Raw genomic sequence first — 18,423 nt, forward strand, 5'->3', positions numbered from 1 at the left:
CTCCCTGCTATACGGACTTAGAACTGCCCGCCCCCCCAACTTAGCAGAGTGCTTGACCCATCCCCAATACATTGTACTTGCGCGTTGGGGTAAAGGAATCTCCGGAATCGGCGGCCTCTCGTCATCTCCTTGGAGGCCTTCTACCCAGAGTCCAATGGCAGTCCGACGGGGCAAGCCGTGCATTAAGGTCGTAGTGCCCGAGTTGGCAAGTTATTGTTCCTCGACCTCTTTATCTCCCTCAACTTCTCTCAGTGGTGAGTTTTCCCCCATCTCGCCTCCTGAGGCTTGGGAACTCGGATGGTGGCCATTGTCCCGGTGTTTCTGTGTCCTGTTGGATCTGCGCGGTGGATTAGCCGGTCTCCACCCTTCCAGCCAGTCCTGCGCAAGCTCCGGTGTGTCAAAGAACCATGTCCTATTATCCGCCACAATACGTAGTCTGGCCGGAAAGAGCATCGAGTATGGAATCTCCCTTGACCTGAGCACTTTCTTCACTTCGAAGAACGTTCTTCTTCTACGTGCAACTTCCGCCGTATAATCCGGGAAGAAAGCCAGAGTGGCGTTCTGTATTTTGACTGGAGGAGATGTTTGCGCTGCCTGAAGGATCGCATCCCTATCACGGAAGTTGAACAGTCGAGCAATAATAGGTCGCGGAGCAGCTCCCGGCTTTGGTTGTCCTCCCGGAACACGGTGTGCCCTTTCTACGGAGAAGAATGTGGACAGACCTTTCGGTTTCAGTTCGTTTTTAATCAGTTCCTCCACATAGAGGTCCATAGCCCTCGTCCCTTCCGACTCCGGCACTCCAAGGATGCGGACGTTGTTACGTCTGGAGCGTCCTTCTTGATCATCCAGATGTTCTTTCAGCGCCTTATTCTCAGCAGACATCCGTTCCATCGCCGTCTGTAGTTCAGAGACATCCTCCACTAACGATTTAGTCACAATCTCCATCACATTGACCTTTTCCGACATTTTATGAAAGTCTGCCCTGATCAGCGTGATTTCAGTGGAGATCGATCCCACAGTTGCCTGTACTTGCGCTAATGCCCTCATTACGTCGTCCAGCGTCGCCCCTTTGCTGCCCGTTCCATCTCCGGATTTGCCGGCCTGCGATTTCCCATCCTTCGGGGAGGACGTGGTCTTATCACACGCATATCTGTCGATGCGGGTTTGCGTGGTACCACTCTTGGGGCCCCTTCCCGCCATTGTCATAGGGTCTTCTGCAGGCACCTGCGGGCACTAGAAATGTCTTGTAGCGAGTTGGCGCTGCGTCGGTGCGTTGTCGGACACCCTTGCACACTACTATTCAGTCACCTTCTTCCAGCCCACCAAGTATCGAGGGTGTAGTCAGACCTCACAGGCGCAGAGCGAGGGGCGCCGTTTCAGGCTAGTTCTGGGGTAGGAGGCTGCGTTTTCCCCACTCGGTTGCGGTGACGTGTTGCTAGTGATGTTATCGCTCCTGGCCCGTGTTTGTGTCTGTAGGTTCCGCCGTGGTCGTCTGTGCAGAGGATACTCGTGGGGCTACCGGGGCCTGTGAGGCTGCAGGTGAGTCTTGTTGCCAGTAGGGGCCTATCATGCGTTTGGTGCCTGTGGCTTCAGAAGCGGGACCGAAGCGGCCTGTCGAGTGCTGATCGTTCTTCCGTAGGAGCCGGGCGGGGGTCCGCCGTCTCCTCCACTGCTTAACGCGCCTGTTCCGTGCGCCGTGTATCTGATCCCCGTCGTCGGCGTATTGTGGGACTTCTGTTGTTCTGAAATGCGGGCAGTGTGCAGCCCCGTGCCTCCAAGAACACCTTTCCCGGAGGGCCTGAGTAATCGGAGTCAGTGGCTGTCTTGGCCCTCTGCCATCATCGGATAAATACCCAGGATCACTTCCCCGGGGCCAGCTGTATCACGCTGTCTCCGTAAGTCCGTGTAGTTTTTCCAGTGCTGTTGCCCCGGTCTAGTCTTCCGATGGTCTCGAGGGGCACTCAGGATGGCTGATGGCCGCAGGGGGGTTGGGACGGCGGGGTCCGTGTCACGTTGCGGGTTCGGGTTCCAGGCACCCACGGCCGCCACCCACATCCACCGTTCCCCCCTGCGCCGGTGATCGATTTGGCTCTTTCAGCCGGCGCTTGGCTCCAGTTACGCCCCACTCCGTCACGTACCGGGCAGTATGGCGGCCGTCTTCTCAACCTCGGCAGCTTCCGCCGCTCTCGATAGACGCGTCTTTCAGCTGGGGCCTGTCCGCTGCAGTGCATCCGCCGCCTCTCACTCGGGTTTGCGCCTCAACAGCTCCGGGTGACTCCTCCATGTTCGCGATCCCGGCACCGTTCGGCCACTTCCAGTGCAGTGTCGCCGGATCCGTGCCACTTCCTGTCGCGCTCTCCCGCGAGGACACTCCCCGGTCTCTTTTCCCCTCGCAGGCCGCTGCAGGATGCTGCCAAAACTTGCCTTCCCAGTGCCGGATTTTTCTCCAGGTAGTTGCCTCGTGGACCGCCCGGTCTCAGGGTTCGGGTCTCAATCCAAGAGTCCTGAATTTCATCGGATGATTGGTCGGATAGCCGGAGAGGTCGCCTCACTCACGGAGCCTGTCCCTTATGCGGCCGCCATAATCGGCTGCTAGCCACGCCCCACCCCTATCAATTATTGTTAAACAACTAAAGAGTGAAAAAGGTGAAAAAGAATATTTTTAGTTTGTGAAAGAACAAGGATCAGCTAACATTGGTACGTTGATCCCCATCTAATTATGACCCCCTAAAAAAGGCAAAGAAGAGTTAGTGATACTCCCAAAAAAAGGGCAAACCTAGCCCTTGTGCATACACAGAAAAGAGAAAGGAAAATCGTTCTCTTTATAAAAGAACCCTCACTCACCACTAATTGGTGACATGCTTCAGAACCCTGGATAGTCCGTTTTGCGCTGTTTTTAACTTATTTTTGGTTGAAGTTTATTAAAAAAAATTATAGGTTACAACCATGTAATTTTTAAAGTCACTCACAGTTTAAATTCACTTATTAGTTGTAGCACTGTTGCACACATCACCAACCAGCTCCGCTGTAACACAGGCGTTGTAGCACGCTGGGGAGACATTCGATCACCCCAGCGGGAACCCTATGATGAAGCATGTCACCAATTAGTGGTTCTTTTATAGACGTCGGCACAGGGGCTGGATTATATGGGATAGTGGTTCAGGGACATTGTTGCCCCTCATCAACAACACACTTAATTGGTGTCCTTTGTGCGCCTGCTAGTAGTGTTCGTTCCCGGTTCTCCGTCATTAAACCAGTCAACATTGTGTCGAAGATGGGCTGCCAAGTACTACAGTTCCAGGTCAGGGACCTTCATGTATCCCTTTCCACATTCCCACTTAAGGGTATCCAAGCCTATTATGCAGCGCTTCCTCGCCCAGAAGAGCTGTATCAAGAGCTCGTCCAATTCCTTAAAGATCCAGTGTGGGACATAATACATTGCACCTTGTAGAGTGTATAGATTTCGGGGTAGCACTACCATTTTGAGAAGGGTTATCTTTCTATGAAGGTTTCTGTGGGGTACGTTATGTTATCATTTTAGTTTGGATGCAATGAGTGGCAGAAATTTAATTGGAAAGTTCGAGCATGGAAGATCAGGTGTCCCTTTTCTTTTTTACCAGTAGTGAAGACGGTGTGTGGCTTGTTTGCATAAATTAGTGAAAACATTGTTGCAATACTCTCATTCATCTCACTAGCATGCTCCTGTTAGGTTTACAGGCATACCTTTCAAGGAACTGCTTTATGGTGCTTGAGAGAAAACAGTGCTGAATTAGTAGTTTAACTCAAAATTTAGACTAGGAATCTCTAAGAAGGGCTGGATCAATGACACAATGTCAAGCTATCCATATAAGATTCATAGCATACAATAGATCATTTACAAACACCAAACTATGCAAAAATCATTTATAGAAAAACTTTACATACAATTTAAATTATTAGAGGGCAGGACCCACGTGAAGCTCATAACTTCACACTTACACACCACTTTGGCTGCCTGTTGTTGAAAACCTATTGTTCTTAAAAAATTTAAATATATATACACAAAGGAAATTAATCATCTCCTGCAGTTGTTTGGATGGCTGATGGCTTTTATTTCAAAAGTTTTATATTGCGCTGGCTAGACCCGGAGGTATCAGAGCGCTTTACATGAGCATCAGATCATAGTTACAGGTTACATCATTACAAAGGTTGCATAGTTCGTAGAGCATGGCCACATAGTTACTTGTAAGGTCAAGATAAACAATAAGCACAAATATTTAAGGGGAAATGCAGGCAAGGTGAGAGATTCAGGGGAGGGGGGGTTGGAGCAGAGGAAGTAGACATAATGAAGGCGGGAAAGAGGAGGGTAGGATGAGAGACACAGCATGGGAAGAGGAGGGGGAAGGGTGACGGGACACAAACCGGTAGACGATTCAAGGCAAACGTCCAAAGTCCAGTAAGCTGTGATCCCAGGGGAAGTGGTACCACTTCCCTATCTCTGTTGCCAGAGGCTCCCTTTGCACAGTGGACTCTCTCAGAGGGGTCTCTGAGACTCCAAGGCCTACATACTGGAACCTTCCCCAGAAAGGGGAGAGGGAGTGCTTTGGCAAGGGGTGCCATACCAAACCTCAAGTGTGAGTGGCTCTCTTGGCGCAGTGGACTCACTCAGCGGGTTCGCTGAGACTCCAGTGTATAAATATTGGATCTTTCCCCAACAAGGGGAGAAGGAGTGCTTAGTCAAAGGGCACAAAGGACAGGGGGGTAGGCAGAGTAGCAGGCAAGGGGAGAGATTCGGGGCAGAGGGGATAGGAGCTAGGGACGAGACAATAAGGAGAGACGAAAAGAAGTCTGACTAAAGACCGACTGGGTAGGTGACGACCAAGGAGGGAATCCACGGCCCATCTCCCCTACAGCTAAACCAAGTAGCTCCATCGGGCATCAGACAAAATAATTCAGTCTCAATACATTGAGAGAGGAGGGAAGGAGAGACATACATAGAGGGTGGATGCGGTAGGAGACTGCAGAAGAGACGAAAGGAAGTCGATCTCATCTCTCATGTTCTTATTTGAAGTAGGTCCTCTATATAGTTTTCTCCCAAGTTTGAGATTATATATATATATATATATATCTATATATATATATATATATATGTTTTCAGATGACATGCTGATGCATCAAGATGTTACAGTATAATCATGATAGATATGATTGTACAGTAACATCTTGGTGCATCAGCATGACATCTGAAAACATCTTCGGATACAGTCTCTCTAATTGGCACTGTTGCATGCCACTTTCAAATGTAGTACTTCACTGTAACTTACATGCACAAGGTCAATAGATTGAAATGAAAGAAAGCAATTATGTTTTTTATCAACAACTCAATCAAATCTCTGTCAAATAGTCTGCTTACCAAAGCTGTAAAAAGAATAAAAAACCAAACATACTTCACGACTAAGAAATGTAAATAGAAATGCTTTAAAATGGTGGACGATAACACAACGGCTGCTTGTTAAGAATGTTTATTGTCTAGTTGCTGTCTGTAATTACAATGAACAATAGACTTTGGTGTTGTGGCACTTTAAAAGGACATTCTAGATGGTGGGGCTATATGGTCCTGTGGAAGGCAAACGCCGAAACGTGTCAACTGTCCTCTTTTTTTACACTGTCGGTAAAAGAATCATAAAAAGATTCTCCATCATTGTGGTGTCGCTCTATTTCTGACTTGGTGAAAGAAAATAGAGAAGCTGCAGGTGTTTGTGCTGCTTATGCACTGCTTGTGACTTATTACATCACTCATGACATGATCAGTGATATCACTGATAACATCGTCCAGTAGGTGTAAGTATTTTTTAAGTTTATGATTGTTAAACATATACTAAGCTTCTACAAAGTTAAATTAGTACACTAGGTATACTACGGAGTGGTGCTACTTCTAACAAATTATGCGAGTGACTGTGTGTATTTGTGTGTGTGTCTGAGTGGCTAAATTAGGGAGTAATTGGGTGTGGCTGTGGGGGCGAGTGAGTAGCTGTGTGAATGTCTGTGTGGGTAGGTGGGTGTGTGTGTGTCTGTATGTATGTATATATGTATGGGAGAGTGGGTGTGTGAGTGACTGGGTATGTGAATGGGTATCTGAATGGCTTAGGAGTGAGTGATTGGGTGTGTAAGTGGCTGCATGGATGAGTGAGTGGCTGTTTGAGTGGGTGTTTGGTTAAGTGAGCTGGTGTGTGAGTTTCTATATTGGAGAGTGAGCAGATATTGGAGTGCCTGCATGGAGGTGTGAAAGGCATTTTAAGTGGGCGTTAGTGACTGGCTGTGTTGAGAGGCTTTTTGGGTTAGTGAGTGGGTGTGTTAGCGGCTGAATAGGTGAATAAGTGGGTGTGTGAGTAGCTGCATAGGTGAGTGTGGCTGTGAGTGGCTGTATGGGCGAGTTACTGGTTATAGGAGTAGCTGTATGGGTTGTGGATGAATGAGTGGCTGAATGAGTGAATGGGTGTGCTCTATGGATGAGCAAGTAGATTTGTGAGTACTCATATGGGTCTGTGAATGGGTATGTGAGTGGCTATGTGGGTGGGTGTATGAGAGGCTATATAGGGTAGTGTGTGAGTGGTTCCGTGGATGAGGTCATCAATGTTGTCATTTGAGAGGTCATTATTAATGTCACTGACCATGGCATGAGTGATGTAATATGTGAGGTCATTAGCAGTGCATTGCAGGGGCATACATTATAGTTAGCTCAGGTAACTAGAACTGCTGAATTTCAATGGTTTTACATGAGTGAAATCTGAGCCTAACTATAACATCCCCATAACCTTTTTTTTTCAGTGAATTTCTAAGTTTATTTTTTTTATTGCTAACTGTAACCTTTTAGAGTGATTGTGAGTGAGTGCATGAGTGTATCAGTGTGTGCAGGTGTGTCAGCGAGTGCGTGAATGCTGCAATAGGAGTGAGTGGTTGTATAAGTGCCTGAGTGAGTGTCTGAGTGGACCTGTGAGTGGTTGTGTTGGTGTGAGTATGTCTAAGTGGGTTTGGGAGTCCCTCCACGAGTGTGCGAGTCATCTGTGAAGGAGTGCATGAGTGTCTGAGTGGGTGTGTGAGTCTCTGAGTGGGTTGTTTGAGTCGATGCCTGAGGGTGTGGGAGAGTAACAGTGGTTCTGTATGTGGGAGCATGAGTGTATAAGTGGGTTTGCGAGTGGGTGAGAGTGTCTGAGTAGGTCTGTGAGTGGGTATGTGAGTGGGTATGTGTGGGTGTGTCAGTAGCTGTGTCAGTGACTTGGCCACTAGGGAACCGCACCTGCTCCTTTATCCAAAAAGAGTCCAAAGTTTTCCACGAAATATCTACCTATCTAGTGGAGTATTTTTTACTGGCTAATTACTAAGTTCTACCTCCTTGGGAAAATGTCCAGTACGTATTCTACACTACAGCCGCATAATGGAGCACAAGGAAATGTCACCAGTGACCTTGTGTACCTTTTGGCAATGTGATTGTTTCTCTTGTGTCTTTATATAGAAATCAGTGATAACATGAATCTTCCTATAGAGACGACAACGAGAGTACAAATAGCTAAATCACCACTAAACAAGGATCCTTCCTCAACTGTATAAAGTAAGAGATTCTTGGTTTTTGTATGAATGTCCCCATATTCTTCAGCATCAAGAACGTGTCACAAAAACTGACGGGTAGGGCACCGGGGGGGGGGGGGTACTTTGGTAAGTTGTTGCCTAACATCCTGGCAAAGGGTGGGAAGACCATTGCATATGACTAAGGTGGATAGGGAGAGGCTAAACTGGCGGAGGGTCGAGTGAATTTGCACATTCATAGTCATTTAAAGGGAGAACCATGGACTCTTCTCTTACCAGATAATAAAAAGAAAGAACCCACTCATCCCAGTCACTACACACTGCGCTCCAATAAGTCAATGATGCATTGAGCTCCATAAAGCATTTCAGATCGACTTTCAATGTGGAATTTCAGAGAAAACACACTTGCTTTGCCAAGCCCAGGATCATTTGTCCTTTACAGAAGTCAAGCTTCAATTGGGGCACCTGCTATGTTCATAAAGGTGTTTCCCGTTGAGATTTAATTTCTGTTAAAAATTAAGTTTGCCCTCGTGCTAGCTCACCCTGTGAAGGGTCTCCTGCCCAGTTTGCCCACAGTCCACCCCCATCTGTTGCCTGTCTATCTGCTGCCCTCCGTGTATGCTTCCTCTGCTCATTTTTCGCTGTTTGGCTTTTCTGCCCTCTGTTTTGCCTCTTCTGCTAATTTGTCTGCCCTCCATTTTAGTTTTTCTCCCATCTTGCCTTTTCTGCTTGTTTTTCTGCCCTGTTTTGCCTTTCTGCTTGCTTTTCTGCCCTCTTTTCCCCCCTCTTCTGCTCGGTTTGACCTTTCCTGCTCGTTTTTGTACCCTCTGTTTTACCTTTTTGTGATCGGTTTTTGCCCTCTATTTTGACATCTTCTGCTCATTTTCTAACCCCTGTTATGCCTTCCTGTTCATTTTTCTGCCCTCTGTTTTGCCTTTCTGCTCGCTTTTCTGCCTTCGTCTGCTATTTTGCATTTTCTGCTTTATTTTTCTGCCCTCTGTATTGCCTTTCTGCTCGTTTTTCTGCCCTGTTATACCCTTTCTGCTCCTTTTTCTGCCTTATTATGTTCGATTTTCTTGCCTCTGTTTTGCTGTTTTCTGCTAGTTTTCCTGCACTCTGTTCTGCCTTTTCTGCTCGCTTTTCTGCCCTCTGTTTTGCCCTCTTCTTCTCAGTTTTGTTGTCTTCTGCTCGGTTTTGCCTTTTCTGCAAATTTTTCTGACCTCCGTTTTGCTTTTTCTGCTCGTTTATCAGACCTCTGTTTTGCCTTTTCAGCAATGCAGTAGGGGCCCCCTTCCCGGGGCCCGGCAATAGCTACCTTGGTGCTCTGGCCTCACCCAAGGCACCCAGTGTGCTTTGATAGGGACCATAGGGGGAGCCTGAATGCCCATGCGTTCCTAGCCTGTTCCCTCCCTCCAGGAGGAGCCGACATAGCTCCCACATGCAGGGAGCTACTAAATATTCAGCTCCCTTCGTGGGGGAGTAATCTTTCATCTGTTTTCCTGCCCGCATTACAGAGGGCAGGGAAAAAGATGAAAAATCTGCTTCCAGCAAACAAGAGCAGTTTGACAGCTCCCACTCCAAGAGGAGTTAGTGATCGCTCTCGCTTGGTGGCAGCGGTCACACCTCCCACCACACAAAAGCAAATTGCTATCTCCCGAGGGTGAGTAACTTGGGAGATAGCAGAGGCCGGCCATGGCAGTGTCCAAGGCCATTAATGGCTCCCCCTTCTTTAGTATGCACGGCCAGCCCAGGGGAGGTGGTGGTCCCAGAGTCCATACATGGCCCGGGAAGGGGGTCGGGGAATGCCTCCCTAGCATTCTCCAATATGTATTTGGCCCCAGGGAGGTGATGGTCCACAGGGGATTGGGGGTCCTATGCCCCCCTCACATTAGTATTTATTTAGCCACGGGAAGGTGGTGGTCCCAGGGGCATATCCAAGTCCCATGATGCGGGGGCCATGTACTGCCCCCCCTAGTTTGTTTTAAATGAGGCCCCCGGGAGGTGGTGGTCCCCCGGGCTCATGAGAGCCTCAGGAGGGAGGCCCACTCCTTTATTTTCTTTCTTTTATATGGGCATGCCCCCAGGACTTGCCCTACCCATGGACTTTTCTAAAAAGAAGCGCTGGAGCCTGCACTACTTTTATTTCTTATTTTTGCGGCAACGTTTTTTTTTAATGCTTTGTGCCCTGGCGAGCACCAGAACTAGGGTGTCAGGGAATTACTATTCTGTCCCTTTTTAAGTCTCGCCCAGGCAGCGCTTGCGCTGTATCTTCAAGACATGCTGTATTCAGGATATGGGAATAAAGCTCCGCCAACTTTTCGCCCAGCTTTTTAATTGGCTCCTGTCCCTGTCCTTTGTAAACAATGATTTTCATTGGTCATTAGGCTTAGTAGTCCCTCATGAGGACCGTCTGGTCTCTTCTTGTACCTCCCATGAGGACATCCTCTGTTACATGTGTTATTACGACCTAGGTTTTAATTGAAGCCTCAAGGCACTATTTTCTTAAAGGCCTTCAGACAGGACACTCACTTGGTCCTAAACTAGGTTGGCAGTGGTTACTTTACTCGCCAGCACATTTATATTAGACCTTCTATAAATTTCCCTTCATCAGCTCTACATAGAGTACAACCTAATCCGGAATTAAAATAGTAATTGTTTGGTCACATTTCAAAGCTACTAATTGTATATAAGAACATGGCTATTTGAATGTACGTGTGGTACTGTCGTGCATGCATTGCATTATGGGTAGGGTGGATTTACCATATCTTCTGCAGGATGCAGCACCATATGTAACCAAACGTTTATGATGCTCACTAGGGACCTCTAGTAGCCGCTTGTGGTACTGCACCTTGACAAACAGTGCTGTTGCCTTGCTCACTAGGGACCTCTAGGAGAAGCTTGCGGTACTGCACCTAAACATGCAGTGCTTGTGCCTTGCTCACTAGGGACCTCTAGGAGCAGCTTGCGGTTCTGCATCTAGAAAAGCAGAGCTGGTGCCTTGCTCACTAGGGACCCCTAGGAACAGCTTGCGGTACTCCACCTAGACATGTAGTGCTGGTGCCTTGCTCACTATGGACCTCTAGGAGCAGATTGTGGTACTGCACCTAGACATGCAGTGCTGGTGTGTTGCAAACTAGGGACCTCTAGGAGCAGCTTGCGGTACTGCACCTAGACATGCAGTGCTGGTGTGTTGCAAACTAGGGACCTCTAGGAGCAGCTTGCGGTACTGCACCTAGACATGCAGAGCTGGTGCCTTGTTCACTAGAGACCTCTAGAAGCACCTTACGGTACTGCACTGAGACATACAATGCTGGTTCCTGGCTCACTACGCAAGCATTTGCAATGCACTGGGTCTCGTATTACTGAAAGTATGAGCTATTGGGTTGCATTTTTATTTTCAACACCAATACCTCAAACTATCAGTAATGCAAGACTTCTTGTATTGCAAATGCTTGTTCTTTTCTTTTTTTCATTTTGTTTTGGGACTCGGCTGTAGCAGAGTCCTTAAATGGCTGCCAACACTTCCTGGTTGAAGTGTTAGGAGCCAATCAGATCTCTGCACGAGATCGGGAGAGTTTGCGTCCTTAGATATACAAATTTGGATAACTTCTGAACAGATTTATACCAAATAAAAAAACAGGTCCTTCTTGACCAAGAGCTACTTTTCTGCCAAATTTGTTGCAATTCCGTCCAGCGTTTCGGGTTGTAGTAATGTTCAAAATCCCTCCCTTTTTAGGTTTTGCCTGGCGTCCGCTGCGCAGCAGCGTTCGCGCAGGCGAAATCTTTTGAGAAGCAGTACGGGGGCTTTGTCCCGCCTGCTCTTCCATTGGCTAGCTCCATAAATGGAGGCTAGCCATTGGAAGAGAGATGTGTCACTCTTTCTGGGAGCAGATTCGTGGGCGTTCCGCTGTTTTTTAGCTCCGCCCCTTTTCTCCGTCATGCAGAGGTGGGCGTTTGTTTATTTATTTATTTATTCCAAGGTATGTTTTTGTCATTCCTCCGAAGATGGCGCCGGGGCCGGTCGACTTCTCGCATCTCTTACTGACCTCCTCTTTCGACTGGTTTTTTACAAGCATTTATTCAGACCGGAGTTTCCGTGTACATTGTGAGACATTATTGTTGCTGACATGTGAGCCGCTTTTATAGCGTTTGTTAGTTTTACGGTCCCAATGCTTAATTTAAGATAAAACAAGTGATGGGACTGTCCCTTTCTCTGTATCCTTCTGGGTCCTATTTCTTCTTCCTTGTTTTTAGTTTCATATAGCGCGTACATGAGCAGCAGTTCCGTTACAGACGGGACACATGCATTGTTAGGCACGGGCGGGGGTATTAAGTGATTTGCCCAGAATCACAGGAGACTCGAGACCCAGTTCCCCAGCTCCGAGGTCAACCACTCTATCCGTTAGGCCACATGAAAGAGCTATGCATTATAAAACGTAAAATATGGAGAAATACCATAAACAATTAATGTTGGTCAGAGTAGAGATCAGGCGGTGGCGAGATATTAAGAGGCGGCTTTGGAATGCATTTTTCGCGTGACCTCTATGAGTCGGTTCCTTCCCCCACGGCTGCCTTCCCCCGGGATTGGCGTGAGATTGCGGCATCATCCGGCTGTCTCAAGCTGTTAGTGGGGGCGCCGTGGCATGACCAGCCCTTGAACAGAACGGCCTGCTCTGCAGCGCTTGGCACAACATGTGGGACTGGGATGTCCTCCTACAACCAGGGCAACTTAGTTTAAAAAACAAAAACTCAGCCCCAGACTGCAGCACGCCGCTGCTCTGCATGAGGATCTTTTCTGAATGCCGCCCTCCCTTCACCACCAAGACGAACCTACAAGGAGAGCAGTGACAGAGACATAGCCCCCACCCCTCCTGAATAGCTTTGAGGATAAACACAGCCCTGTGTGCCTGCTAGTTTGAGCACGCTAAGCTGTTAAGACTGAAAACAGTCTACAGGTTCTCACAATCAGTGGAAATGCGAATCAGATCAGGGACCGTAAGATCGATGTTTGTTTTCGGTGTTTGCCTGGAACTTGCTTAAAGGTCATTTCATTGTGGATGTGCCTGTGGTAGGACTTGATCCCATTCCGTCTTTAAATGTCCTCCACACCTCTCAACCCACCTTGTTCCCCAAACCTCAGTGCGCTGCCCTTCCTCCTACAACTCTCCTCCAAACCTCGCCACCTTCTCTTTCTTCCCTCTTCACACCAACTTACCCACCACACATTATTTCTCCAATCTAGTTTTTTCTTTGCTTTTAAGCACTTTAAGACCTGAATTTTGTGGTATAGTAAAAAAGAATTACAATTTACAGAAGGCAAAGAAAAATCCTGCACTGGTTGCACATAGGATCTTTAAATTTGAGAGCTCTGCTTAAATCATTTTAAATGAAAAACAGAAATGTTAACTAAAAAGCCTAGCCTGGAGAGCACGCCACAGACTTCCCAGCCTGTCCACACCACACTCCCTGGTTTCACCAACGACGCCCTGGCCAGAATGACTCCAGTTAAGGGTAGTCAGATCGCCCCTAGGCCTAGGTGCCTATGCAATATGCAAAGCACGGAGGTGGGTGGGGCACAGTTTTGCTTCACCAGTGCGAGTCGGAAAACGACCATTGAACAGTTCCACTGGTGAAAGGGAGAGGAGTGTCAAAAAAGAGCTCTCTGTCGTGTGTGTCACTGTGAGAGGGAATAGTGAACGTCCATGTGAGGAACAACGAGAAGGAGGGCATTAAAGGGAGGAGAAAGATTGTAAGGGGGTAACGGTGTGTGAGAAGGGTAAAGAGGAGGGCATTGCCATCAAACGTTGCGACAGCAGGTCGGGCAGAGAGTGGCAGCGGTAGGGGCTGTGAGCATTGATACCAGGGCTCGGAGAGCGTCAGAGTGGCAGCAGGACTCGGAGTGACTGCAGGACTGACTGGATGTCACAGTGACAGCAACAGGAGTTCTTACAGTGACAGCAGGATTCCAAGGGATCGCTGCAGGATGGCAGAATATGATAACAGCAGGAGTCCCTACAGGGGCAGCAGAACTCTAGGGGGGGCTGTGGCAGGACTTGCAGGATATGACATCGGCAGGAGTTCTTACAGTGACAGCAGGACTCTGAGTGACTGTAGCAGGACTGACAGGATATGACAGCAGCAGTAGATGCATGTAGTAAGGCTTGCAGTAAAATTGGCAGAGAATAGCATGTTGTGTGAGCAATGAAAGTTTGCACTGCTGTTGCCGCTGGGTATTTGTTTTGCAAACTGGGTACACGTTCACTACGGCCGTCTTGTGAGAGTCACAAGCTTGTTTTGCTGCACACGGGGCCTGTTCTGCAAGAAAGTAAGAAACTCTTTCTTCATTTTAGCAGTGCATCCTGATCGATTCTCAATGTTCATTTAGAACAGTTCACGGTTTATTGAGTCACTCTCTCAGTGTTGTTACATTTCACTTTTATTAAGTTCTTGCCATATGATGTGCACATGAACTGTTTCTCTTTCGCACTAGGACATTTATTTTCTCACTTCACTTGCTACTTGCATTTACTGTGTGCAGAGACAACCCTGTCCTGGGAGGCTTGGGCTAAAGTGACAGAGGAAAACAAGCATTAAAAATGCAATAGGTCTCGCCTTTCATTAAGTTAAAGCCATTTGCTTTGCTATACAATACCATTAGCAAAGCAAATGGCTTTATTTAATCAAAGGCGAGACCTATTGCATTTTCAATGTGTGTGTGGGTCTGTGTGTTTGTGCGGGAGGGTCTGTGTGTGTGTGTGGATCTCTGTGTGTGTGTGGGTCTGTGTGTGTGTGGGTCTGTGTGTGTGTGTGTGTGGGGGGGGTCTGTGTGTGTGTGGGGGGGGTCTGTGTGTGTGTGGGGGGGTCTGTGTGTGTGTGGGGGGTCTGTGTGTGTGTGGGGGGGTCTGTGTGTGGGGGTCTGTGTGTGTGTGGGGGGGTCTGTGTGTGTGTGGGTGGTCTGTGTGTGTGTGCCTGTGTGTGTGTGTGTGTGTGGCTTTGTGTGTGTGTGGGTGTAGGTCTGTGTCTTTCTGTGTGGCATTTGCGAGAGATTAAGCTATTGTCATTGTAAATGACAATGCCATTTACTTCTCTGTTTTCAAAACCAACACATAAATAAAAATGTTGTCATTTAAAATGCCAATAGCTCTAACTTTTGCAAAGGCGAGACCGTTGCATTGTAAATGCTTGTTTTCCATGGCCCCCGCTTGACGAACCACCCAAAACTTTCCATGCACCACTGGAATAACTGGCGCACTTTATTTGGGAAATTGTGTGAAGATTTGTCAACTGGTGCTAAATATCAAGGCAAGTCAAAAAACGCTTATCCTATGGAAATTAGGTCCCAACTATAACTACCCACTGGCCACCGCCAGTAGAATGATATATCTATCTATATATCTATATATATATATATATATACACACACACACACACACACACACACACACACACACACACACACACACACACACACACACACACACACACACACACACACACACACACACACACACACACACACACACACACACACACACACACACACACACACACACACACACACACACACACACACACACACACACACACACACACACACACACACACACACACACACACACACACACACACACACACACACACACACACACACACACACACACACACACACACACACACACACACACACACACACACACACACACACACACACACACACACACACACACACACACACACACACACACACACACACACACACACACACACACACACACACACACACACACACACACACACACACACACACACACACACACACACACACACACACACACACACACACACACACACACACACACACACACACACACACACACACACACACACACACACACACACACACACACACACACACACACACACACACACACACACACACACACACACACACACACACACACACACACACACACACACACACACACACACACACACACACACACACACACACACACACACACACACACACACACACACACACACACACACACACACACACACACACACACACACACACACACACACACACACACACACACACACACACACACACACACACACACACACACACACACACACACACACACACACACACACACACACACACACACACACACACACACACACTCTGTCAACTTCCAACAAGAATGCTGTGCACTCTGGGCTATGAATTCAAAAAATCCTTTATCTGCGTGCAACCAAAAAGGTAACTGACAAACGTGTTTCGGCCTCCTGACCTTTATCAATGTCACTGAAGGATTTTCTGAATTGAGAGCCTAGAGTGTGCAGTATTCTTGTTGGAAGGGAGATATATATATATATATATATATATATCTCCATAAAAGTCCACAATCCTCTCACTGTGGCTCATTCACAGATTCCTTGGCGTAGAAAAAGAAGAGTGCACTCCAAACGTATTCTATGCTCCCACGTGTCTACCGGTAAAAACGGTACCTCACTTGTGTGGGTAGGCCTAGTGCCTGCAACGGGACATGGCCCAAAAAGCAACATGGATGCATCACATTTTTACACTGAAAACTGACCTTTTTTTTTTTTACCTATGTGGGTAGCTGTGGATTTTGGTCCTTAGTTCAGTCAACACTGAGGGACACCTAGCAAGCCTACACATTTTTTTTTTAACAGATACCTCAGGGAATCAAGGGTGAGGTGGTCTGCATGGTTCTCAACAGGTATTGTTTTACCCATAACCCCTTGCAAACCTCTGTGTTCTGTAAATTGTTAAAATGGTTTTGAAGACCAGAGGGGCATATCATCTGGAAAAGGAGGTTTCCAAAATATTTTACTAACTACTCTGTGACACACCTCCACCATGATGCAAATGAGGCACAGCGAATTTTTAGGGATTCCGTTTCCATCATAAATGCCTCCAGAAGGGTGTATGGAGGTGGCCAAAGGGGAATTCTCCCAGTTGGGGTACTCAAACTAGCTCACAGCATGTTGGAGCTGGGTGTCTGCATGATTCAGGAACAGATCTGGCAGACCCAACCCTCCATCAGCCCACAGGAGCTTCAGAACGTCAGATTTTACTCAACTTCATTTACCAGCCCACACTAGGGTGCACAGCGACCATCTTGGTAAATGTAGAGCTCAGGATGGGGGACATCATGTCTTGCAGCACATACAGGCCACGCAGCAGGAACACCATTTTAGCCAGGTATATCCAGCCCATCTTAGAGTGTGGCAGCATTGTCCAAGCATCCAATAATATCCCCACGTTTGAGTCATACTGAACCACAGCACAGTCAATCACACACATTTCTGGGTTCCAGAAGCTGTCAGTCTCCAAGCCACTTATGGAGGGCAGCATTCATAAGTCTCAGTCGCCCAGGGAGAACAGTTTAAATTTGCCTCTATTAGTATGGAGGCCTGACATCAGAGCACAGTCCCTTAGTTCATCCAAGCATTGCGTCTCACAGACACCAGGGTGTCCTCTGCGTATATATAGACACCGCAAGGCACGTCTCTATAAGTCTAATACCCTAGGGCCCAAGTCCAGTCTACAGGCTAATGGTTCCACCACAAGTTGAAAAAGCATTGGACACAGGGTCACCCATGCCCAGTGCCCCTGTACAGATTCCAGGAATCTGCGACAGTTGCCAAAACACGCACTCTAGCCACCTGGACAGCATACAGTAATTTCACCGACCAAATGAAATCAGGGCCAAACCCCATTGCACGCAGGACCACCCACATGTATTGTAAGCCAATAACATTGAAGGTGTGCTCCAGGTCCAAAAGTCCTCATCTGCAGTCTCTAGCGCATGGAGGACATGGTTCAGATGATGAAAATTATGCATTGTGCTCCTCTAAGAGGGAAAAAACAGTCTGTTCCGGGTGCACCAAGGCATCTATTACTTTTAACAATCTGGAGGCCAGCGCCTTGCACATCATAGTATAACTGTATTTCAGTTACAAATATAGAACTATAAAAGTACATTCATACAATCACATATAAAGTATCCACAAACAAGACACAGAAATAACAACGCTAAGAAAGTGCCTTTTTAAAAAGTAATCCATACACATTTGATTATTAAATAGACCAATTAAGATTAAAAAGTTCACATTCTCAGATTTGCATTAATGATCTAAAGTGTCATATGCCATGGCCAATTGATACTATACGTCACTGTAAGGCCCAGCTTTAAACTTTAACCTAATTGACGGTCATAAAGATGATTGCACTAACATGTAATTTTTGTTCATAAAAAGTCCAGACATCATATGGTAGTTAATGCACATTATTAATAATACATTAAAAAGTGCTCATAATAAAACCTTTGGGACAACAAGTTAGAGAAAGCCTACTTGGGTACTATATCAATTTGAGGTTTACAATAAAAGATAAAAGACATTAATTTATAAAACATAACTGCTTAAATAGTAACAAGCTCCACATCTGTACAATTAGTCAAACTGTTAGGTATTAGTGAGGCAGCTTGCGCTTAAATACCAAGGCCAATTTAAATATCTTGAAAAGGCAAACACTATTTGTTCACGAGTACCAGATCTAAACACTCGCTGGGCCACAGTACAATGAGTAGATCCCAGAATACAACAAATCGGAATAATCCGCTTTGAGTGGGGTAAGACCTATTTTGGGCAAAAAAAATAAAAAAAGTGGGCCTCAGTTTCCTTAACTGAGAGACAGAAAGTACACTCATCCACGGGCCCATTTTCCCCTTACCATTTTCTAGTCAGTGACTTAAAAGTAAGAGTACAGATTCTAAAACAAAATATAACATCTTACCTTTATGGGGTAATCTTATTCAAGTAGGG

At 46.9% G+C, this 18,423-nt stretch overlaps 1 protein-coding gene across 2 annotated transcripts in view; it reads right to left on the reverse strand.

Moving 5' to 3' along the window:
• FEZ2 (fasciculation and elongation protein zeta 2) overlaps positions 1-18,423 on the reverse strand; it is a 473,881-nt gene that overhangs the window by 384,434 nt on the left and 71,024 nt on the right. The gene's annotated exons all lie outside the window — the stretch shown is intronic.

Source organism: Lissotriton helveticus, chromosome 6, assembly GCF_964261635.1.
Source record: "Lissotriton helveticus chromosome 6, aLisHel1.1, whole genome shotgun sequence".
Classification (NCBI taxonomy): Eukaryota; Metazoa; Chordata; class Amphibia; order Caudata; family Salamandridae; genus Lissotriton; species Lissotriton helveticus.